Raw genomic sequence first — 20,460 nt, 5'->3', positions numbered from 1 at the left:
GATCATGAACATAGCTCAGCAAGGCCAAGACATTTTGCTCCCAGTGGCAAAGACCACTGCAGTACCTGTACAAATCGATATGTAGAAGTCAACTGTGCTGGCAGTTCAATTATTTCAGTGCTGGTGACAAGACAACTTCTTCTTTCACAGCACCTCTATTCTCTAACACACTAGTCTGAGATGTGTCCAGTCTTATTCTTGTACCACTAAACTAGAGTAGGCAAAGTGTAGTTCTGGAGCTGAATGGGTAGTTATTGCTGTTGGTTCTCCATTAGACACACACAAACACACACATGTGGATGAATTGTTTCTCCTGAAAAACACTAGAAGCAGGAATTTGCTTGTTTATAGGTTGCACCATTCCATGTACTGTTTAGCTTCTTAAAAACGTGAGCTTCCCTTCCCCGCAATTAGAAGTGAACTTCTCTTGCTTTCAGAGGGGTTTTCCCCTGGTTTGGGGCATTTCGACCATCCATGTGACCCCCACACATGACACCGTTGCTCATCCCATGACATCCCTGAGGTCTGCAAGTAGAATGGCCAAGTGAAAAGGAATACAAAATTTCCGTGGCTTTTACGAGTGACATGCAAGCTTCACCTGTTGAAATTCCCTTTTTAGACAATTACCGAGGGTACAGGAAGTTTGTTCTTTTTACATGTCCATCCACTGTGATGTATCCCCAGTGGGACAAGAATAAGAAGTAGAGCCAGCTAGGCAGCCACCTCATAAAGGGTAATTCTTACAGTGTTACTTTATATAAATAATACCAATAATTCTCATAGGTACTGTATAGAAATGTTGACATGATATGGCTGGCATCCTGTTGATTAGTCCCAACTACAGTAGACCCATTCAATCAATTGTTCACTGGTGAGTCAACACATAGATCAATCTAATGGATTCAATGAGACTGCTCTAGTTAAAACTAATGGAGAATTTAGGCCTGTGTTTGTAAATCCAAGCTGCATAGCAAGGTATGTTGAAAATTCCCTGTGGCCATGCGTATCAGCTACTTTGTTCTAGCCTAGGGCTGCTATTAAATTCAATGGGTTTGTTCTAGATTCAACAGTTGGCCTACTTAGATTTATCCATAAACAGCTGACAGTCATAGAGCACATTCTTCTCTAGTGCACACCCTAACATTAATTTCTGCACAACATGGAGTACCTTCTGAATGCCATCTCATGACTTTTACAAACTGCAGTTTTTCTAGCCTTCCAAATACTATGAAATATCTCACAGAGTCAATGTCGGCTAATGGCTTGAGTGTTTCACCAATGCCAGGGTTGAAATCCCTGCTCAGCCACTGAAACCCGATGGGTGACCTTGGTAAAGTCTTTCTTTCAGCCTCAGAGAAAGACAAAGGCAAACCCTTCTGAACATATCTTGCTAGAAAAACCCTGGGATAGGGTTGCCCTAGAGTTGCCATATGTCAGAAATGACTTGAAGATACACAACAATGAAATATCTCCCCATGCATATATTAAAAATAACCTAACACAAAGAATTATAGATTTTTTTAAAAAAAAATAGGATTCTAACCATTTGCTAATTTTTTGTTGTTACTGTTAGCTGCCCTCAAGTCAACTTGAACTCATGGCGACCCTGTCTATGAGATATCTCCAAGCCTTGCATCCTTAGCTGATCCTAACAAACGTAATGACACTGCTGTATCTTTGTGATTCCTCTTTCAGTATTAGATGTCATAGGGGAGTGTGGAGAGAGAGAGAAAGAGAGAGAGAGAGAGAGAGAGAGAGAGAGAGAGAGACTAATCCAATGTCTGAGATCCTGAAAATATACATCTGGCATGAAAATATCTGAGTTACTGGGATATTAATGTAAAGTCCTTGGGAAAGCACACAGTCAGACTGTCATAAAACAAACCAGTTCTCTTGTGTAGAAACATATGCATCTTCAGAATATCCACAGCTAAACATGCACTCTCAAACAAATTCCATCTTTGTTTGTCCCATAGCTATAGCCAGCAAAGGCATGGGGTGATATAGTCTTTAGTGTCCAAGTCAATAAAAAACTCACAGTATGTATGATAATGTCATGAATAGATCTGGAAGCCTCATTTATGGAAAAATGGACTTGATGAGGTTGGAGAGATGGTGGGGGATGTGCCCAATGAAAATTATGCATCCCTGTGCCTACTCCCCACTTTGTCTCAATTTGTCCCATCTAGTCTTGCTTTATAGCCAAGGGAGATGATAGGGGGAACTTCTTATGAGATGTGGTGGTACTGTAGAGTGTCATCATATGCAGCTTCATAAAATCTCATACCCTCCAACTGTCCCAATTTGGCAGGGACAGCCCCTATTAATCCTGTTGTCTCACCTTTTCAACTACTTTTTAAAATCCCAGTTTCCTCCTCTCACTTTTCCCCTCTATCTTCTGCTTACTTCCATTGTTGCAAACTGAGTTCAAAGTGTACATGTAGTTTCTATTCAAGTAATTCACCAGGGAGGAAAGGAAATGGAGGGTGGAATCTTACCATTCCCAGCAGACTGAGGCAAAAGAAAACAGCTGTGTCCTTTCCTAGTTTAGGAGTCTTTCTTCAATAATAACTTTTGTTATCTTGGCCACACTCTGATGTTGCTGAAACAAAAACACATGGCTTGGCTTTCATTTGTGACCTATTGGAGAGTATAAAATCTCTGTCATTGGATCTCAGTGAAGTGTGCTCTGGGAATTCTGGTCCAGAGAAGCACACTGAATACAGTATAGCATGAATAATGGGGAAGGGTTTAGACACTCTTTCATACACTCTTTCTATACAAAGAGTTCTTAAAACTGGGGTGTGTTTTTAAAGTACTGGAGAAACTTTTGTGCAGCTTTAATATACGCTATATTGCTTCCCAGCTAATCATATAAAACACATTTACTGCTCTTTTTGCTCTTTATGCACAGGTATAATTTTGCCCTGAAAGCTAGTGACTCACCTTAGCCATTGTTTTGTCTTGCCAAAGTCCAAGTCGTATTGACTAAGATAATATATCACACCTAGATAATGTAATTAACCCAGAACATGATTGTGGTCTGATAGAAGGTCATTGTTGATACATCTGCCCTTCTCAAAAGTACCACTGATTTGATGTGTTAGTATGCTTGAAAAAACATATTAGGGTGTGTTAGTTAAGGTTTCCTTGTTCGTACAATTCATGATATGCTCATTAAAGCAGTCTGTACTTGTTTGGTATCTTCCAGATGTATGGGACTGCAACTCTAATAATTACCAGCCAGTCAAGTGTTTGCGCAAAGCATTTGATGGTCATCAGATTGGGGAAAACTGCTTGAAAACACAGAGAAATAACAGAAAGGTATAGTGAAAATCTGTCACTACAATTCAATGCAGTGTAGTGTAGTGCAGTAAAATAAAATAATGACTTCCAAACCCTATTTTAAAATTGATTCAGTCCCTATAGCAGTTTTCCATCTACTCTGTCTGAATGTGTAGATGATATCTCAACTGAAAAAAAAATGTACTTTTTGTGTGTAACATCATAGTCAATGCTATCACATCTAAGAATTTTATTATTGTTAAAACTGGATGTGCCACTTCATTCCCATACACAAAGGATCTTGAATTTGAATTTGAATTGACATTTCTCATATACTAATAGCATATATAGGTCTGTCCCTGGCCTTCCACTCCACGAAATGTATCTGAGGAAGTAGACGTAATTCTATGAAAGCTCATGCTGCCAACTTCTTTCTTTCAGTTAATTTCAAAGGTGCTACAAAATCTCTCTTATTGGCCATTCAATAAGTTCAAGGGGAGCAGATGGAAAGCAGTGGTTTACAGACTGTTTTGTATCTGAGTATAGGTGGGTGAGGCCCAACACAGAGAGGTATAATTCAAAGATATATGTTAGTCTGTAGAATCAGTATGTAGAGAGATATTGTAGCACCTTTGAGACTAACTGAAGAAGAGGTTGGCAGTATGAGCTTTTGTAGACTTCAGGGCCCGAAAAGACAGGCCAAAATAAAGCTGCTTTGGGTCACTTTGGGGGTATGCTGTTTAAATAACACACGCATCTTAAGAGGCCAGAAGCTGCACCAAAGCTGCGCTCTAGTCCTTAGGACTGGAACGCGGCTTTAGCACAGCTTCTGGCCTCTTAAGATGCATGTGTCATTTAAACAGTATACCCCCAAAGTAGCCCAAAGCAGCTTTATTTTGGCCTGTCTGTACGGGCCCAAAGTCTACTTCCTCAGATGCATTTAGTGGAGTGGAAACCAGGGATAGACACAGAGGTATACTTCCTTCACAGACCTCTGAATGATGTGAGCACTACATTTACAACCCCAGGGCTTGTTTGCATTATTCCCTCCTTACACCAGAGAGAAACAGAAAAACACACACAAAAACCTCACACATTTATGAGTCACATCTTACTGGATGAAAGCAACATTATTACTTTTCATAATACGTCACAGATGTACTGTCTATTGAAGGTGAGCACAACCATTTGCCCCACTTTTTGATGTTGGCTGGGGGAGAACGACACATGCTTTTATGCCGAGAGAGATTAAGAGAGATGTGAGGAGGGAGTGAAAAAATCACTTTTCCATTTTCTGCATGTGTGTGCATATGGCACACAAGTATTATTAAATATCTGGACAACCCCAGACTGGGGGAAGAATAATCTTAATTTAAGGAGCAGCCTCTTAAAGGACAGCTGTAATAATAATGTAACTAAGAATCCATGTTACTACAAAGAGCACAGCTTTGCAGATTCCATACAATGTCATAATAGCATTATATCCCCCCTTCCTTCCCTACTCAAGTCCCTTTTAAAGGAAATCATTGCAAAACTCATGAATTAGAGTAAACCCCTTTAAAAAAAATAAAATAAAAGTCAACTCTCCCATTAACTACTGTCCGTTTTACACAACACAACCAGAGTACATGGTGATCTTTGTTTCAACTTCCCCAAAGGATTTCAACATGTGCCTGTTCCAATCCTCTAATGGGTAATCTATGTGTAGATACAGATTTCCAAAAGTACAGTTAGAATCACAGAATTGTAGAGCTGGAAGAGACCACAAGGGCCATCCAGTCCTACCCCCTGCCATGTAGGAACTCTCAATCAAAGCATCCCCAACAGATTGCCATCCAGCCTCTGTTTAAAGACCTCCAAGGCAGGAGACTCCACCACCTTCCAATGGAGTATGTTCCACTGTCAAACAGCCCTTACCATCAGGAAGTTCCTCCTAATGTTGAAGTGGAATCTCTTTTCCTGTAGCTTGTATCCATTGTTCCGGATCCTGTTCTTTGGAGCAGCAGAAAACAAGCTTGCTCCCTCCTCAATATGACATCCCTTCAAATATTTAAACAGGGCTATCATGTCACCTCTTAACCTTCTCTTTTCCAGACTAAACATCCCCAGCTCCCTAAATCATTCGTCATAGGGCATGGCTGCCAGACCCTTCACCATTTTAGTCACCCTCCTCTGGACACATTCCAGTTTCTCAACATCCTTTATGAATTGTGGTACCCAGAACTGGACACAGTATTCCAGGTGCGGCCTGACCAAAGCAGAATAGAGTGGCACTATTACTTCCCTTGATCTAGACAGTATACTTTTATTCTCCATGAGCCCCTCTTCATTGAGTCAGAGGAGTTCCATGTGCAATGCTTAGCCCCCTCCCCCCCCCCCCCAACATCATTACTGCTAATGATTTGGATCAGAGAGAGAGATGGAGGATAATTTTTCACAGACTTTTGCTGCATTTTTCAGATGTAACTAACCCCCGCCCAAGCTGTTAGTTGCTAAGGAGAAAGGCCAGTATACCTCCTTCACCCTTCCATCCCTAACTCCCCCTTGAAAATCAGCCTCCCATGGGGCAATCTGCCTTAGAATAAATCATAGAACCATAGAGTTGGAAGAGACCACAAGGGCCATCCCCCTGCCATGCAGGAAAACACAATCAAAGCACCATCCAACCTCTGTTTAAAAACCTCCAAAAAGGAGATTCTGCCACACTCTGAGACAGTACATTCCACTGTCAAACAGCTCTTACTTTCAGAAGGTTCTTCCTAATGTTTAGGTGGAAACTCTTTTCCTGTAGTTTGAATCCAATTCTCTGTGTCCTAGCCACTGGAACAGCAGAAAACAAGATTGCTCCATCTTCAATATGGCATCCCTTTAAAATTTTAAATATCACTATCAAGACACTTCTTAACCTTCTTTTCCCCAAGCTAAACATACTCAGCTCCCTAAGCCGCTCCTCCTAGTGTATTGTTTCCAGACCTTTCACCATTTTGATCACCCTCCTCTGGACAGGTTCCAGTTTGTCAATATTTTATTTTTTGTGGGGTTTTCAGGCTATGTGGCCATGTTCTAGAAGAGTTTCTTCCTGACATTTCACCAGCATCTGTGGCTTGCCTGGAAAGGCCTGTGGTGATTTGAAGGTCCTTTTTGCTGTGAGAAATTGTGGTATGGTATCTATGTCTATGCAGCGTGGGAGAAAAGTTAGTGAGTAGAGTAGATGTGGCTGGCATCTTCAAAGAATGCTTGCCTGGAAAGGAGATGTCTGCAAATATGATAAGCATCCCTCCATTCCATCATCCAAATCATTGATAAAGATGTTGAATAGCATTGAGCCTAGGACAGATCCCTGTGGCACCCAGCTTGTCTCTTCTCTCCAGGAGGAGCTTTTGGCAGACACCATTTGGGTTTGGTTAGTCAACCAACTACAAATCCACCTTATAGCTGCATTGTCTAGCCCATGTTTTACTAGCTTTTTTTCACAATGATACTATGGGATATCTATAGATTTTTTTTAAAAAAAATGTTGTCAGCCACTCTGAGTCCCAGTTTGGGGGAAAGAGTGGGTACTACTACTACTACTACTAATAATAATAATAATAATAATAATAGATTTTGTCAAAGGATTTACTGAAATCAAGATAAACTAAATCCTCAGCATTTCCCTCACCTACCAAGCTTGTGACTCTATTTAAAAAAAGAGATAGGATTAATTTGGCATGACTTGGTTTTGAGAAATGCATGCTGACCTGTAGTGATCATGGCATTCCTGTTCATGATCTGCTCTAGAATGTCCCATTTGTGTGTGGAGGGAAGAAACCAAGGATTGAGGACATTAAGCTTGGTCTGCAGGCTTAAGGTTCTGTTGCCCCACAACTTATATTGCACTATATAATGTTCTGAGCCTTCACCTACATTTACTCTATAACTCCTACAGTAACCCTGTATGGCATGTGTGGGCAAAGCATGGTCCTCCAGATAGGACTGAACTTCCAGCTCCCATCATCCCTCACCATGGGTTGTGCTGGCTAGAGCAGCAGTTCAGCAACAGCTGTAGAGATGCATTTTGCTCACCCCTACTGTATGAAACATCACTGACTTGAATCCTGTTGCTACTTTCCAATTTAAGTAGTCCCATTGAATCAATTCAACAATTGTTTCAACTCTAATTGGCACAAACTAATAGGATACAGGAAAATATTATCATCTCCATTTGAGGGAGAGGAATAAGGCTGACAGCTAGCAGTTTTTTGAAGTCTAACCTGGGGCCAGTTCACACTTTACAATGATAGCACTATGATTTCAGTTTAACAACCATGGCTGAATCCTATGGAATTATGGGACTGGTAGTTGGATGAAGCACTAAAGCTCTCTGGATGAGAATGGCCCATCTGAAACTGCAAGTCCCAAGATTTCATAGGATGCCACTATGGCAATTAGAGTGGAATCATAATGCTATAATTGTCTAATGTGGGAGGGCCTAGTGAGTTCATGGCTGTATTTAAATCTAAAATTGTCTGGCTCACAACAACAACAAATAATAACAAACTACTGTATTACTATTTCTTTCCTCCACTTCAGGATTCAAAACAGCTTACAACAAATTAAATATATATATAGTTAAAAACCCACAAGATACAAAAGTTAAAATGAGATCAAACAACCAAAAACTAAAACCAGATTAAAACATATATTATTAAAATACACACACAATTAAAAAAGGACATTGAGAAACTGGAGCATGTCCAAAGGAGGGCGGCTAAAATGGTAAAGGGTCTGGAAACCTTGCCCTATGAGGAACGCCTTAGGGAGCTGGGGATGTTTAGCCTGGAGAAAAGAAGGTTAAGAGGTGATATGATAGCTCTGTTTAAATATTTGAAGGGATGTCATATTGAGGAGGGAGCAAGCTTGTTTTCTGCTGCTCCAGAGACTAGGACCCGGAGCAATGGATGCAAGCTGCAGGAAACATTAGGAGGAACTTCCTGACAGTAAGGGCTGTTCGACAGTGGAACACACTTCCTCAGAGTGTAGTGGAGTCTCCCTCCTTGGAGGTCTTCAAACGGAGGCTGGATGGCCATCTGTCGGGGATGCTTTGATTTGGATTTCCTGCATGGCAGGGGGTTGGACTGGATGGCCCTTGTGGTCTCTTCCCACTCTATGATTCTATGATTCTATGACACACACATACTGCCACAACAATTAGCAAGATCCAGCATATTATTTTAGTGGGATGGACCTTATATAGTCAATCATCAGCCATCTATCTAAACCAACCAAAGAACCAAATGTTAAAACAAACAGACCAATTTTTTTTCTTATTTCAGTTTTACTTACTAGAGCTGTTGTACTTACTAGATAATTAGTGCTAAACTAGTGGAACACTATTGAAAAACCATTTTCAAGATTTCAGTTTATATTATTTTACAAGAAGATCTTGTTCCCATAAACTTCTGTATTATTAATAGAATTCCAATAAAATTCTGTCTTCTTCCAATAAAGTTCTTTGTCAGCATTAATGACAGGACAGCTTACACTATATGCTTGCTATAAAGTGAACCAGGCAATAAATAACTTTCAGATTATTGAATTATACTACAAATTAATGTGAAAACAAAACTAATGATTTGTGGATAAATTGCTTTATTAAAACATTTGAATCCCTCATTTTATGCTCACATTTTTATTGTACATCCAACAGTTTCACATGTGTGTTAAAATGCTGGTGCCAGACAATTTTATATGATAGCCTCCAACTGCCCCTATTTTGTAGGGACAATGCTGAATAATCATCTGTCATCTCAGTTTTTTAGCTGTTTTTATAATGTCCTAGTTTCTCTTTCCTCCTCCCACTTTCACCTTTTCTCCTTGGTTTACTTCAACTGCTGCATACAGTTTGCACTCAATTAACTCATCAGAGGGGAGAGGGCAAAAGGGGGCAGAATCTTACCCTTCCCAGTAGGTTCAGAGAAAAGCAAACTACTGTGGCCTCTCCTTGCTTGTGTGTTCTTCCACATTAATAACCCTTGCCATCTGGACTACATTCATATATTGCTTGGTCACATGTGTCCTCGTTTTCATCTGTGAAACATTGGAGGGTATACTTTAAGTGGGTCCTGGCTTCATTTATATAGATGCACATCCAGAGAGCCTGTTTCCCATGATCTATAAAAATATCCTTTTTGAAAAACAAGCCACAAGAACTACTTTGTAACAGAAATCAACAGAAATGTGTACTTTGAATGTAGGTTTGTACGCACAGTGCTGTGGGCCATATTTACCCAAAGCCACAACAATCAGGTGTTGAAGATTATCCCATGGGGAAAGAAACAGGAGAAAAATGAATGCTTCCAACATAATCACGCATCAAAGATTTTCAGACAATATTGCACTCATCCATTACTTCGCCCTAGCACACGCTGGAATGCTCCCGCAATTTCTCATTCATGGTGAACTGCCGTAAATAGCTTGCCAATAGTGTGAATGAAGCGTGATCACGAAGGTGCAGAAGTTTGTAACATATCATTTCCACTATTTTGGAAGCAGTTCAGAGCCTTTACCCAGACTGCATTTCAGTACAGGCAATTCATTCTCATTGCTAGGATCGGTTTTGTAGTGGATTTCAGTCTCATTTTGAGGTGTAGGGCCAATTTTGTTTGTACTGGATAAAAAAACAATGTTCTGAACTATATAAACTTTATCGTATTCTGTTTGGGATGGAAAATTGATTTTCAGACATGTGCTGAAAGGGTACATGTGTGAAAAGTTCAATCACAATGTAATAACGACACATTAATGGATGTATGTGGAATTCAATCGCATTTCTCTTTTGTTTTTTTAATCAACTTTATAGTGCGATTTTGCGACAGTGAAAATATCAATTGCTATAACACTATTATTCTATTATCATCCAATAGTGCAATTGTTGTGCAATTGACCCTGGTGTGATAATCTCCATAGTATATTTCATGGTAAGGATGACATTTTCAAATTATACTGTCATAAAACAATGCTAATCTGAAAATGAGGAGGTGGTTGTTGGGGATTTGGGAGTGTCTGGGGGATTGTGGGTTGCAAAAATGATGGCCATACCAGTAAGTGCTGCACCACTGGAATTCTTCACCTCTCAGAGAGGGGGAAGGAATAGAATAATTGTAACTGAAAGGGTAGAGAATTCTCACTCTACTGCTTGTTAGACTAAACTGTAAAGCAATAACTGTTTTCACTTCTCTTCTAGTAGCATTCACATATTTAGGCATTTAGCAACATTGTAAAAATGATTCTGTAACAAAGATTCTGTAAATCTCCTCCCTAAAGATTACACAATAGAACAGTTCCCAATATTTCACAACACTATCTCTGGTTTTACCAATATGCAGTGGCACATACATCGTTATTCATATGTGTGGCAGTATATACTAATGTGATAATAAAAATTAAAGCACACAAACACATACAAATTATCAAAGAATTATCCCATGCCCTGGCCATGACACACAACCACGGCAAGATGTACATATAGAAAGATGTACTTCCTTTAAAAAAAGTGAATGATTCTCTAAAATCATAATGGAAGAAGCATTGAGGGGTATGGCTCTGAAGTACTTTAATTCTGACAATATCTTAACATCAAAACACACTGCAGAAATAATCCAGTTTGAGACTGCTTTAACTGCCCTGGCTCAACGCTAGGGAATTCTGGGACCTGTACTTTTGTGAGGCATTTAGCCTTCTCTCTCAGAGAGCTCTCATGCCACAATAAACTACATTTCCCTGGATTCCCTAGCACTGAGCCAGGGCCATTAAAGTAGTCTCAAACTGGATTATTTCTGCAGTGGGTTTTGCACCAATATCATCGGTCCAACTTAAAAATGCATGACTATTTCTTAGACAGCTCCAGAACTAAACCATACCGTTCATTTATAAGACAGTCATTTCAGAAAGAGGGCGGATGTTCAAACTTTCTTTCCACATAAGACAGAGAGAAAAATAATTGACAAAGAACAAAGAACTCTCATTCTGCCATCGTATCCCCCCCTCCTTTCTTTTGGACAGCTGCTTCCTCAGTATAAGGGTGATATAATTGTTCTCATCAGTCTTATAATTAAAATCACTATCCAGCTGAAGTACGATTTGCCCAGGCTTCCCTTATGAGTTTAACAGATGTTGCCTTATTAGATCAGGACTCTGCTGCTTTAAGAAGTGTATCACAATCAGGACTTTTGTGTGCCTCTGTTAATGTTTGTTGTCATAATCTTCTTGATTGTACACATCTGAGAACAAGAATCAGATCTCAGGTCTCAATGGGCCCTATCCACACTATCAGAATAAAGAATATCTTTACCATTATAGCATATCTTCTGCCTGTGTGATACTCCACCAAGTTCACTTTCAAAAGCAATGTCATAATATTCAGTATACATGAAAAAGGTGGGTGGGTGAGAGGATAGGAATGGAGTAATATTCCAGCAGGGGAAATAGTCTCGCAGATGTAGAGAAAGCCATTGTTCTCTCTGCCTGTGCCTGTGTTTTTTCAGTATTGATTTTTAAGATGTGTGTGGTAGCCAAGAAACATTGACTTTTAAAGGTGGTGAAAACTGACCAGGGACTACTTTATACCACTGAGGTCCAAAACACACTGCAGAAATAATACAGTTTGAGACCGCTTTAACTGTCCTGGCTCAACGCTAGGGAATTATAGAGACTGTAATTTTTTCTCTATTAGAGAATTCTGGTGCCACAATAAACTACAATTCCCAGGATTCCCTAGCACTGAGCCAGGGCAGTTAAAGCAGTCTCAAACTGGATGATTTGTGCAGTGTCTTTTGGACCACAGCTACACTGCTATGATTCCACTTTCACTGCCATGGTTTATCCTTTTTAGAATTCTCAGCCAGAGACCTCTAGTGCTTCACCAAACTACAAACACCAGGATTCCAATAGAGTCTTCCATGTCAGTGTGGCACTGAATCGACTTAGTCCAAAACTGAAAGCAGCTACCCAAGGTGATGAACACTATCCTGAAAATATATTTAACACCTTAGATAGTTTGTTAAAAATTCAAATGAAAACTCAAAGTGCAACTGCAAGAACAGCATGTGAAGATGGGAAGAAAATGTAGCTGAGCCTCAATTGGAGGATTCATCACTGAGGATGATGAATGAGGTATCAACAATGCTCCCTTTTTTCTGTATCACTTGCTGTCCTGCTGAGCAAGACATTTACCTTCTCTATAGGCATTTCTTAGCTTACAAAGGAGGAAGAATTCCCACCATACACAACAGCACTTGCATCTGGGTAAGCATGTATACTATCTTGTGTAGTATCTGGCTCTCTTACAATAATTAATTAACTGATATGCAGGTTTTTAAATTTATTTAACTATGTAGGGCACTGAAGTGGCACATGGACTGCATGTTTGTTTGAAAAGGTGGGAGGCATGTGTGAAACTGACAATTGTTTCTTCCTTTTTCCTTTTGAAAGAACAGCATTTGGAAACAATAAATCAAAGTAGCCCCTTCAAATGTCTGGAGAGGTGATGTAACTAAATTCTGCAAATTTCTAGCCTGGTTGTGAACTGATTGGTGGGGGGATACCAAGGGGTGAATTTGAAATTGCTTAAAGAATCAAACAGGCAATGTTTCCAGACTGGGCTGTAGAAGTAAACAGAAACATCAAGGAGAGAGCATGAAACTGATTGTAAAAAGCAAAGTGATGAGTTGCCAAACTTGCTGGCGAAAGTGACTGGGAAGAAAAAAATTAGAACATAAATCGCTTAATAACCATGTTTAGCCAAATGGGAAGCTGCAGTCTTCTGGGCCATACACACTGTAAAAATGCACATACTCGTACACAGAGTGCTAAGCAGGTGTTGAGAAATAGATGCTTCAAAATGCTTGGAGAAGGCTGGCAATCATGAAAGGCCAGGAAAAAGAAAGATAAAAATGGCTTCCCAGCTATGTGATGTTCACTGTCTGGATCACTGGATCTTCACTTTTGTTTGGGTCATGGATCCTTTTGAGAATCTGATGAAAGCTATGGACACTCTCCCCATAACATGACAACAGTGGTGGTTGCATGTTACCATCCCATGCCATTCTATAATTCTTTAGAGTGAATCAATATGTCAGAAAACATAATCAACATTTCTTAAAAATTCCCCACTAAGACCATTGATAAAGTAATAGGCATGAACTCAAAGAGGATTTTGAAAATGTTTTTAATGGGCTGGAGTCCATACATAAGATGCACACATAAAAAACAAAGGCATCAAACGCTCCGCTTCTCAGAGTAGGAACAGTCAGTGAGGGTTCTGATTTTTAGTTTACAGCAGAACTGTGGAAGCTAGTTTCAGTCTGTGTCAGTCCATTTTTGCAGGCTAAGCACTGGTGCTGAAGACACTGTGGGTGGGTGAGGATTCTGAGTTGTTTATCATCTGCGATGCCACAATGACAGTCTAACAGGGGCTGGTCATACTCCCTAACCAACTTGAAGACACCACTCCAGATGACAACAACTGGCTTCTCTGGTGGCAGATGCTACTTTTTCTTGCTGCAACACTGTTGCTGAGATTCCTATCAGGTTTCTGTGACTAGACTATCAGTGCAAGTCATCTGAGCCAATCTTTGGGTTTGACAGAAGAATATTTACAGCTATAATATCCAAGTGAGAACTAAGCTCAATGACACTAAGACCTGAAGAAAAAGAATTGTTTTGAAGAAAAGGTGGAAGGCTTGGGTGGGTTTAATGATAATAATAATAATTAATAATAATAATTTGTTTTATTTATATACCGCTATTCCAAAGATCATAGCGGTGAACAGCAAGTAAGCTAATTAGCAAGTAAGCTAATTTGCCCCCAACAGTCTGGGTACTCATTTTAGCGACCTCGGAAGGATGCAAGCCTGAGTCAAGCTTGGGCCCTTTTGCTGGTCTTGAACTCGCAACCTTGTGGTTTTGAGTGAATGGCTGCAGTACAGGCATTTAACCACTGCGCCACCAGGGCTCCATGATAGATTGCATTCTGTGTGCTGGGGAAATGCAGTACCATGAAACCACAGTGCTTCCTTGCTTGAAGGAAGGTGTCTTTATTTCATACCAAAAATAAGCTTTGCAGCAACTAAGCATTTATTGCACTTGTAGACGGATGGCTTGGAAAGGCCAAGGCTAACAGGGAGGGCCCAATATTTTGAATGACACTGTGGTATCTTAACTAAAGTTCAGTTTGTATATGCATACTCAATTTCAAATATAACCCCTTGGCAATATTCAGTTACTTAAGTGCACAGGATGTTATAGGAAGAATGTGTCCAGGAAGATGTGAAATGTTTGTTTTAACCAGAGCACGAATACACCCATTTTACCTAGCTATTTAGTCACATCTATCTTATTTTCCTTTCCACTCTGATTCACCCCATAGTCTTTTGTCTCACACACTGATAAATTAACTTTAGACATAGGCCATTTCATAGTGATCATTTCCACAAATTTTATCTAGCATGCAAAGAGATAGCTAAGTTAGGAGCTGTACAAACTCCAGCCGCCCCTTCTTCAACCAAACCAGGGCTGCAGCAACCGCATGCTGTGGCCCGGATCCAGCCTTTCCAGAGTGCAAAAAGGAGCTGCAAAAAAGAACCTCCTTTTTGCACCCTGGAATGGATGTGCCACGGTGCCACAGCTATACAGCGTTCCTTCAGTGCTGTGTCATCTGGAGGAGCGTCATGATGCTGCACACCATGTGGAGTGGCATGCAGCATCATGATGCTCTGGGGGGTGGAGTCAGGCTGTGCGTCATGTGGATGCAATGCCCCGACTCTGATCCCAGGCTGGCCTGAATGACAGGTCTGAAGAGCCCCTTAGTCTGTGAGGTTTATCACACAGAGATTTTTAGAGCTTTTGCAGGACAGTTCTGCTATGAATGCGCTTCCAATGATACGCATTCACATCATAACATGAATGTGTTATCAGAAACGATTCCTTTCTATGGGAGCCCCTTCCATGGGGCTTCCGCAGTGATTCCAAAGTGACCCCTCATTTTTATGAATTCAGAAAAAAAGGGAATTCACAGAATTCGCATCCAAGATCACTTCAATTTCACTTCGAATTGATCTGGTGTGGAAAACCACTCCGATGTCACCCCCCTTGGCTCCCTGAATCCTACTCTGCCATTCCCCACCTCCTCTTTCACCCCGTCTTGCCCCCTCTGCCACCCTGTCACCCAACCCATCATCTCCATCCTCCTCTGCCTTCTCCTCCATCCCAATCCTGGCTCCAGCGACCCCCTGTGACCTATCCCATCATCCCCTGCCTTCTCCTGCATCCCAATCCTGGCCCCAGCGACCCCCAGCAACCTATCCCATCATCCCCTGCCTTCTCCTCCATCCCAATCCTGGCTCCAGCGACCCCCTGCGGCCTATCCCATCATCCCCTGCCTTCTCCTGCATCCCAATCCTGGCCCCAGTGACCCCCAGTGACCTATCCCATCATCCCCTGACTGCTTCTTCACCCCATGAAGGATGACAGCTAAAGAGGGGGCAAGGAAGGAGGACAGCGTCCAGAGCCCCACTGAGCAAGGGTGCCGATTCGAATTGTTGAACCCTCTGGTATGGTAATACAATGTGCACTCACTCTGCTTTGCTTGAATCCACATCACGTGACTTGTTTGGAATATAACTGACTCCGCTTCCCCCTTGATTCGAAAGGGCAGCGGAAAGGCAACCAGGTGTGGTAAAACATCACGTTTTAACGTGAATCCACATTGCTAGAGAGGAGTGACTCTGGATCTGGTGTGAAAAAACATCACGCTTCACGTTGCTAGAACAGGAGTGACTGCGGATCTGAACTGCAAACCCCCCACATGTGATAAGGTCCTGTATTAGCATAAAAAGTCATAAACGAATCGAGTAGTACCTTTGACACTATCTGATTTATTCTAGCATAAACTTTGCCACTAGCAGGGGAATCACTAGAAGGCAGGAGGGTACATGCCACACCATGTGACACCACTGCTTCCCAAACATCTTCCTTTTGGCAGAAATGGGCTGTGGCATTTGCTTGCATCCCTTTAAAATGCTGGCACTCAGAGCAAGAGATGGTGTGAGTGGGTCAAGGCTCAGTGAGAGGAGAAAGAAGAAGCCCTAGGTTTTTTTAAAAAATAAGTTAAAAAAATTAAAAAAATATTTTTCAATTTTATTAAGAAACATCACATCTTACCAAATTGTCACTTTAACCACATTAAATTATGTACCGGTAAATACATTTAGGCTGTGCTTATGATATTGTTATTTAAAGGTATGATTTTAATTTTGCTAGTTGTTTATGTCACAACTATTGCCATTACATTCAATGATGTATGGGAATTACAATTTATCAGTAACATTGGTACCAAAAACATTACTAAGGATTCTGTTACTGTATGGTTTAGTAGGAGAGGAGGTTAAGGGGGGGGGGGGTGGCCCCATAAGTTACCATAACAGATAATGCCAACCCTAGTGATGCCAGTGGCTACTAGATTCCTTTATGCCTTTAAAAATATTTATCCAGTTTTGCCATTTTAATTTTCATGCCACTATGTAGAAGCCATGTCAATGTGGTTTGCATCTGAACACATGCTGATCATTCTAAGAAGGAAGTAGATGAAGAAGACATATTTATGGATAATTTATTTATCTATGTATAATGTAGATAGAAATGAATACTAAGAAATTTCACAGTTCTCTTAAAGCTCTCCTCCCTTCTCCCCTGTTTTCCCTTTCTTTCCTTTATTTTTATCTGAACAGTAGCATTCTCTTCACCATTTATTGACCTCCACTTAGGCCTATCCTAAATGCTATAAACCTGAGACATTTAACTTAAAATCGTTGGGTGTTTAAAATTACTCCCTCCCCCACTAGCTGTAGCGTGTGCTCTTTACAGTCACATTATAAGATCCTATGCTGTCATAAAGAGTAATGCTTAATTTTTAAAAACAGCCATGGAATGTTTTATGTTGTCAGCAGCTGTGCAGCTATAACATAATGCCTATAAAAATAAGGCTTGAGATAGAGTAATGGGAGTTGATATCCACCTGGGAAGCATTTAGTATATGAAGGAGGAAGTAAAGTTAAAATAAACCCTTTGGTCCTTGAGAAGGAACTGGTGGGTTTTTATTGCAACAGGATAACTGGAATACTCCTACCCATTAATTGTACCATCATATTTATAACTGTTTTAAATATATATCTTATCTTAGCTTACTGTGAGGAGTTTAAAATGGTATGAAATGTACCACAGGAATAATTTATTCTGAATCACATTTAGGAGTAATTTCCCTGCCCACAAGAATTCATACAACATGAAAGTCAGAAACAATTTCACATTAAATTAAAATACACAATAAAAATTGGAAACACAGTCAGCAAAGAGCATAAAGATATAGTAAAAAGAAGAAAAACCTAATAAAAAGTCCAGGAGTGGGCATGTATATTCAGAAGTAGAGTTGCTAAAGATAAATTAAGGCAAATAATGAGTTATTCCTTTAGAGATTTAGACTGGGTCCCAAAGGCACATGCTTGGTTTTGTTATTTGTTTGTTATTTTTTTATTTTAATTTATTTTTAATTTATTTAATTTTTATTTAATTTTATTTTGGGGGTAGATGAACATAATAACAAATCACCATGGCATATAGCAACCATGTTCTAGGCTTTGCTGACAGCATATTCTCTGACTGTCACAACTGGGCAGGGACAGTCCTGATTAATCTCTGTTGCCTGGTCTATTAGCTACATTTAAAGTATACTAGTTTCTCTCCCCTCTTCCCACTTTCCTGCTTTGTTTTCAGCTTACCTCAGTTGCTACAAAATGTGTTCAATGTACAAAAGTAATTTGGATTCACTTAACACAGCAGAGGGGAAAGGAGAAGAGTGGCAGAATCTTGCTCTTCCTAGTAGGCTCAGGCAAAAGCAAACTGCTGCATCCTCTCCCAGCTTGTGTGTTCTCTCTCATTAATAATTTTTGCCATCTTGGCAACTCATGTTGCTTGGCCACATGTCCCAGTTTTCATCTGTGAAATGTTGGATGGTATGTGACAAGTTGAGCCAGTTCTTACTATGGAGGCATATAAGCACGGCTAGGTTAAAGTGGCTGAGGCCTTGGAGGGCTTCTAAAATGTCTGGTTTGTGCCATTGTGTGAGCTCCTCTACTGAAAACAGCAATTTGTGCTAAAGTGAATCTAGCTTCAATGTGGTTTATCAATGGTGTTGAGCACTGAGTATCCAGTTCCCTTAGGGGATTTACAGGCGGCTTTTCGGCACTCCTTTGGCACAGCGCATGTACATACTGCGCAAAGCAAGCACTGTGATGCTTCCCGCCATGTGGTGGGGTGCACAACGTCATGCCAGCATGGTAATGGAGTTGGGGCACGTGGCCTGTGGTCGCCACTTCCCCACTCTGCCCCAATGGTGGTGTTTATTGCCGGTCTGTTTAGGGCCTCAGTCAGGAGGTGTTAGGGCAGAAGTGCACCTTTGGGTGGAGGTCAGGGCAGAGGTGCAGGTATGGATGGATGGAAAAATAAGAGCATCCTCCCCCTATTCCATCTCTCAATTAAATTTTCCTGAAGTCCCCAGGGTCTCATACTATAATAACGTAAAACTTCAGTAGAACATTTAGACACCATACTGCTAGAAGAATACAACAAAGACTTGGAACCATTACTGAATAAATTCAGAGGAAAGTGCTAAGGCGGGCTTAATGTTGAACATTAAGAAAACAAAAAATAATGACCATGGAGGATTTACATATGTTCAAGCTAGATGATGAGGAACTTGAAATAATTACAGATATCCCATACCTTGAATCAATCATTGATCAGAATGGAAATTACAATTAAGAAATGAACAGAAGACAAGGACTGGGAAAAGCAGTTATGAGAGAACTAGACAAGATCCTAAAGTGCAAGTATAAAATTGAACACTAAAATTAGGGAAAGCGGAAGGCAGTAGAAAGAGAAGAAGACCACATACCAGATGGACAGACTCAGTCAAAGAAGCCAGGGCCCTGGGCCTGCAGGATCTGAGCTGAGCAGATGAGGCCAGGAGGCCAGTGTGGGCTGAAAATGCTACCAATGCTGGGGAGAATGTTACCAATCTCTTAACATTTTCTTTAAAAACATCATGTTTTACTAAATTTTCACTTTGAACCCATGAAACTATGTACATGTAAATACATTTAGTGTGTGTATTATTCCGTAATTTAAAGGCATAATTTTTATGTTGCTAGTTGTTTATGTCAACTATTGTCATTACTTTCAGTGATATATGGGAATTATGATTTATGAGTAATGTTAATACCGACTACATTACCAAGAACTGTGGTGGAGAGGAAGTTCCCGTTATTGAAGAGATGGCTTCTCCGCGAATGCTTTGAGGATAGGAGAGGAGCAGAACACTGCAATAGCAAGTACATTTCTATACCGCTTATCAATGCACTTAAGCACTCCCTGAGCAGTTTACAATGTGTAAGCCAATTGCCCCCAACAATCTGGGTCCTCATTTTCGTGACCTCGGAAGGATGCCAGGCTGAGTTGAGCTTGAGCCCTTGGCTGGTATTGAACTCGCAACCTTATGGTTTCTGAGTGAGTGGCTGCAGTACTGGCATTTAAGTGCAACTGGCTATCACACCTTTGCGCTTCAGGAATGTTAAGCCTCCCATGTGCCAATCCCCTGTGATTCTATGAATCTTATTTTTTTACCATAAATAGTGATGGTAATAAAAATATATCTTTTAAAACATCATCCTCTCCTCTCTCCTGCCCCTGCCCCTCCCTGCTTCTCTTCAGCACTTTCAGGGGAGACAGGGAAATGCCGCAGCCTGCTTCTGCCCAAAGGCTGAGGTCTGAGGAGAAGGGGTGGTGGCATGGTTGAAATTCAGAATTTAACTTGCTTAGGAGCTTAAATTATAGTGCTGAAATGAGAACAAAAGTTGTTATTCCAGTTCATGTCAAATGCTCTGTTTTGGAATGCAAACAATTTGGAAATGGATCCAAACTTAAGATATTAACCCAAAGAAATGGAAGTACTGCATAAACAGTTGAAGGGCAGTGAAACAAAACATATAGATAAAAGATGGGCTGATGCCAATGAATATCCAGGGGTGTAAAGGTTTGATTCAATGCAACCAATGAAATGTGATTTCTAGTTTTCTTTGTTCA

Source organism: Sceloporus occidentalis, unplaced genomic scaffold (assembly GCF_023333645.1).
Source record: "Sceloporus occidentalis isolate IW3139 unplaced genomic scaffold, rSceOcc1.0.p SCAF_2, whole genome shotgun sequence".
Lineage (NCBI taxonomy): Eukaryota > Metazoa > Chordata > Lepidosauria > Squamata > Phrynosomatidae > Sceloporus > Sceloporus occidentalis.
Note: the sequence above shows the minus strand (reverse complement) of the source record.